The 6,000-nt window shown below is 36.1% G+C and overlaps 1 protein-coding gene across 1 annotated transcript in view; it reads left to right on the forward strand.

The window, feature by feature from the left end:
- The window catches only part of RASA2 (RAS p21 protein activator 2), a 95,559-nt gene that overhangs the window by 70,314 nt on the left and 19,245 nt on the right, over positions 1–6,000 (forward strand). The window lies entirely within an intron of this gene.

Here is a 6,000-nt window from a genome sequence, read left to right on the forward strand (position 1 = left end):
CAAAAAAAAAAAAAAAAAAAAAATCCCTGGTAAATCCCAGGATTCATCTAGAACTTGGAAATTTCTTTAACTCTCAGAGCCAAATTGGTAAGAATCAATACTTAATAAATGAGAGTATTTCAGTGGTTTGCTGGATAACATCAGCCAGAGTTTTTCCACAGTCACACCACAGATTGTGATTCCTGTACAGTTACCACATTCATTCTAGTCTTTTGGCCAAGCTAACTTCAAAATGGAACTTTGAGTGACTGACTTCCTGAGAAAGCACAAATGGGCTATTTGGATAAAGAAATCCATCTCTGAGGGATTCAGAGAAGCAAAGTTTGTCCTTCAGTGGACTGACACAGTGCTTAAAACCTCCACCTTTTAAGTTCATTCCCTTGGAGTCAAACATGATCCACAGAAGGCCATTAGCTCCTGCTGGTATCATAGCAAGAAGAACTTAATATCTAAATCATGGACCATATTCCATAAACCCATTTATTCAAGGTGATCAGGATACAAAGAAATTTACTTAACCAAAAAGGCCAGTTAAAGGAAGAATCATTTTAAAACAGACAAAAATGTGCATACATATCTTAAATATTTACATATTTGTTTGCCAGATCTTCTGGTAGAGAACCAAGATCTTTTCTTTGAATATGGATATATAGATTGGATTTCCCTTTGTCTTTATTTTGCAAATATACCTATAATGTATCAGTTTTCTGGTTGATTTCTCCAAAGTTTTTCCAAATTTAAATACTTGTAAAGTAATCCAAGTACAGAATTTTATTAGATTTCATGATAGTCACCCCTAATCTTTTACAGGTGTCTCACCCCCATGTAAATCAGCTTTGCTTATACAGGTGTGGGTCTCCTTTTTTGGTGTTTTTCAAAGCACTCACCTGATTTTCAAATAAACAATAAACCTCTTAGTAAGGGGCACTTATTTTGTCACTTTACATATATTTAAGTAAATTATAATTAGAACATGAAAAATGGCTTAAACAGGTTTGAAAACAAACCCAACAGGGTTGGCAAACAAAACAGCCTAACCAGTGGAAACATAGAGTACAGGCTTAATAGATAGTAACCTAGCAACCACAAGCATTCAGCATCCCATGAGCATCATTCGTTAATGTTTCACAAGGACATGGAGAGTCTCTGTTAATCCATTAGCTCTGTTAGGTAAAGATCTGTTCAGAGAGCTTCCGCTGTAAATTCTGAAATGGTAAAACAAACAACAGCCATAGGATACTTTCAAGAGAATGTAGATTCAGTTAAGTAGAATGGTTCTGTGGAGATTCTTAAAGAGTAAAGTGATAAGAAAACTTGTTTCATGATTCCTTATTATGGCTCAACCAGAATGACTACATAAGACTAATTGTATTAGTAAGGTAGAAGAAACCAAAGGCATTTTTATTTGTCACCCACATAATTTGTTATGGCATATCAATAGTCAGTCATAATTTGTTATGGCATAAAGAGCAACACGTTACATCCTTAGCCTTGCAGACCATTTTTTAAGCTAAATATGTTTTGAATGTTTTAGAAGTTACAGCTTATGTTGAATACTAAGTAAATGTTCTCACATACATAGCAGCTTTGTAAAAAATACCTGTCATAATAAGCTAATTATGTTAGTACATTGAAATAAAATTTAAGGTAAGTTAGTTGTTCTCCATGAATAAATTAGCTATTTTTTCCTCATTTAAAGTATTTTCTAATCTAAACTAGTATTCTAAAGTCTTTTTTGGGTTTAGCCCTTTAAGAATCCGGTGATTCTTTCCTCCAGAAAAATACACATACAAACTGGACATAGAATTTTGCATATAATTTCAATGAGTCTGTAGATCCAGAGTTCATCTACGGTTCTTAAGAACCTCTGCTCTAGCTAGTGATCCTATGAGGACAAAATTCTACAGAATGATTAGGCTGCCGTAGGTATAAAATAGACACATAGAAATTACATTGTTTTCAGGCCCTAAGAAATTTAACCTATTGGAATGACTTTGGAGGAATAAGCTCTCTTACATGAAGTTTAAAGATTATTTACCAAAGCGTACAGTTTTAAGCATCCATGCTTTTTGTTTTAACTATTTTGATGGATTTTTCCAAAATGTATTACATGCTTCCCTGCCTTCTAAAAAAGAATTCATTGAACGTAAGTGAACATTTTCTAGATGAGTTGCGGCTGCCATTGATGATATTAATTATTATGTAGTGCTTTGATTTAGTGATGTTTTCAGGGCCGCTTATGAGTGTGTGCAGCTGTTTACTCCCCAGCTAAAATGGCTTGGACTGCTGTGCTTTTTTGTGTTCCTGTGTTTGCTTTATATGGTTTTTCTCTATCCCTTTTATATTTAGGCTGTTACCTTAAATCTCTTGTGCTGTCAGTGAACCATAACGTAACATCACACTCCCACCTCCATCACTCAGCTCCATTTTTTACTACACATATACTTTGAGAAAACAGGTACTGTGTTTGTTAAAATTATGCTTAAAATTAAAAGGCTTTGATGGAAGACTTCAGGACTTTGCTCTCTGAAGAAAATGCATGGGCTTTGGATTTCTCTGGTTGTTCAGCAAATGTTTTGCTTACCTTTCTATTTCTTTGCTGTTTCTGGATAGCCAAGACTGCTAGTTCTACTTGTTATATGACTTTAGTGTGTGAAAGAATGCCTCCCAAATTTTCTGTAATATGGACACTAGTATTCTGAATCAAATATTTCTGCCACTTAGAATCAAACAGTAGTCTTTTCCCAATTTACTGGAAAAGGAATGAATAGAATTTTCTCAATTTTAAGGGTTTTTCCTAAGTAAGTTACTAAGTTTTTGATGCCTGTTTACATAAATGCTAACAAGAGATAGTATACAACTTATCTTCATTACAACTAGATTAATGAGACTGTATGACACTCAGCAATCAGTCATGATTATATTGACAGTTTTTTATGCACATGTGCTTGTGATCTGGTTTTATATGCTATATTGCAGTATAGTCATCTTCTATAAGTAGAAGTTTTTCTAGCTGTATACTGAAATCAAATGAGTTCTTGACCTTCCATTCTCTTCCTTTTTCATCCAGCCATTGAACTGCGCTTCACCAGACTGGCTGCTGCAGTTGCTTTAACTTGTGCTCTTTTACCTTCGTGCTTTTGCATGTGCTCTTCCTAGAAGTTCCCATCTTTCCTTCTTTACCTGTGTGATTTGTTGTCTTTTAAGCCTCAGATCCAGTATGTGCTCTTTATGGAAGTCATTTATAAGCTTCTAGGCACTTCAGTTGAGCTTTTCCCTTATTGTGCTTTTTTAATCACCTTAGGAGTAACACCTGTCACACTGTGTGGTCCTTACTTTTGTCTGTCTCTTCCTCTAGTCTTTAAGAGCCTCTGTCGGGGGACCACATTTTTACTACCTTCATTAATACATGGAGTGAATGTTTTTAATAAATGGTGTTCTTCGAAGAATGCCATGTCTTACCATCTGAATTACATTAAGAACCACTGCTCTTGGTTTCTAAATTTCCACCAAGAATACTAATAATAGATTATTAGCAAATTCATCTCTGAAATTCCATCTTGTGTTCTCCAAACTTGATTAGATATTGTCCACTCTTGGAGACCTGATATACACAGATACATACAGCCTACACAACTTCCATGTGATATCAAATGTTCCAGTTCATATATCATCTATCTAGATGGTGGTTTTTTTTTTTTAATGTGTATTTATTTTTGAGAGAGTGAGTGGGGGAGGTGCAGAAAGAGAGGGAGGCAGAGAATTCAAAGCAGGGTTCGTTCTAACAGCAGAGAGCCTGATGCAGGGCTCAAACTCACGAACCACAAGATCATGACCTGAGCCAAAGTCAGACGCTTAACCAACTGAACCACCCAGGCGCCCATACGTGGTGTTTTAAACATAAATCTCAATAATACATTTAGGTTGACTTGGTTTTCACCTGTTCATATTTTTACACTCAGGGTTCTGCAGTATTTTTTCTTTGATAGCTAATGAACACTTCATTGTTGCAGTCATACATTCATTCAATAAATATTTTATTGAGTGCCTACTGTGTGCCAGATCCTTGGCTCTGGAGAAAACAGTAGTGAATAAAGCATACCATAATGTTTGCCCTTATGGATTTTCATAGCTTAAAAGTGATAAATTAAAAAAAATGTATTATATTGGATGATTATAAATGAGATAGACAAAAATAAAGCAGGTGAAGAGAATAGAGGATGATAGGCTTATGAGGAGAGTTGCAGTATTAAAAAGTCTAGCCAGTGAGGGCTTCGCTAAGAAAATGACATTTTGAGCAAAGACCTAAAGATGATAAGAGAGTAAGTCAGGTGGAAATCTGGGTTAATAGTGATGTGTAGTTAACAGCAGCCAGTACAGAGGCCCTGAAACAGGAGCATGCCTAGAGTATTCAAGAGATAAGAGAAAGCTCTTCTGGTTAGTGGGGAAAGAAAACATAAAGGGGTAATCATAGGAACTTAGAACAAAGAGGTCATGGAGAAGCTAGATATGTTAGGGCTTTGTGAGCCATTCTAAAACTTTTACTCTGATTCAAAGATGGAAAGGCATTAGAGAGCTTTAAGGAGAGGAATTACATTATTAGACTTATGTTTTAATAGGAGTAATCATTATGCCATATGGAGAACAGAATGAAAGGGGAAGGAGACCAGTTAAGAGGCTAGAGGGCAACTCAGTGGCTCAGTCAGTTAAGCATCCAACTCTTGATTTTGGCTCAGGTCATGATCTCATGCTTCGTTATATCATGTCCCATGTCAGGCTCTGTGCTGACAGTGCGGAGCCTGCTTGGGATTGTCTTTCCTCTCTTTCTTTGCCCCTCCCTTACTCACACTCTTTCTCTCTCTCAAAAATAAGTAAACATTAAAAAAAAAAAAGGGTATTGCAGTAATTCAGGGGAACAGAGATAATGGCTTGGACCAGTTGGTAGCAATGGAGGTGATAAAAATGGATCACATTCTGGATCTTTTTGAATGATAGTACTCAGATGTTTTGCTAAAGAATGAGTTATCAAGAGTGAGAGAAAGGCAAGTCAAGGATAACTCCAAGTATTTGGGCTTGTACAACTACACTGATGAAGTTGCCTTTTTACAAAATAGACACATGAGTTCTCAATAGTGAAGAAACTTGTACAGCCATACCTCAGAGATATTGTGGGTTTGGTTCTAGACCACAACAATAAAGCTAGTTCACAATTAAGTGAGTCAAATGAGTTTTTTGGCTTCCCATTGTGTATAAATGTTATCTTTACACTCTACTGTGGTCTATTAAGTGTGCAATAGCATTATTTCTAAACAATGTACATACCTTAATTTAAAAATACTTCATTGCTTTATCCATTTATCAGTTGATGGGCATTTAGGCTCTTTCCATAATTTGGCTATTGTTGAAAGCACTGCTACAAACATTGGGGTACATGTGCCTCTAGGAATCAGCACTCCTGTATCCTTCAGATAAATTCCTCATAGTGCTATTATATATACAATGGAATATTACTTGACACTGAGAAAGAATGAAATCCTGCCATTTGCAGCAATGTGGATGGAACTGGAGGGTACTATGCTAAGTGAAATAAGTCAGTCAGAGAAAGACAGCGTATGTTATCACTCATATGTGGAACTTGAGAGACTTAACAGAAGACCATGGGAGAAGGAAAGGGGAAAAAATAGTTAGAGGGAGGGAGGCAAACCATTAGAGACTCTTAAATACAGAAACAAGCTGAAGGTTGATGAGGAAGTGTGGGGAAGAGGGGAAAATGGGTGATGGGCATTGAGGAGGGCACTTGTTGGGATGAGCACTGGGTATTGTATGTAAGCGATAAATCACAGGAATCTACCCCCCCCAAACCAAGAGCACACTGTATATACTATATGTCAGCCAAATTGACAGTAACTTAGATAGATAGATAGATAGATAGATAAGAAAGAAAGAAAGAAAGAAAGAAAGAAAGAAAGAAAGAAAGAAAGAAAGAAAGAAAGAAAGAAA

Source organism: Herpailurus yagouaroundi, unplaced genomic scaffold (genome assembly GCF_014898765.1).
Source record: "Herpailurus yagouaroundi ecotype Mexico unplaced genomic scaffold, PumYag 159, whole genome shotgun sequence".
Taxonomy (NCBI): Eukaryota; Metazoa; Chordata; class Mammalia; order Carnivora; family Felidae; genus Herpailurus; species Herpailurus yagouaroundi.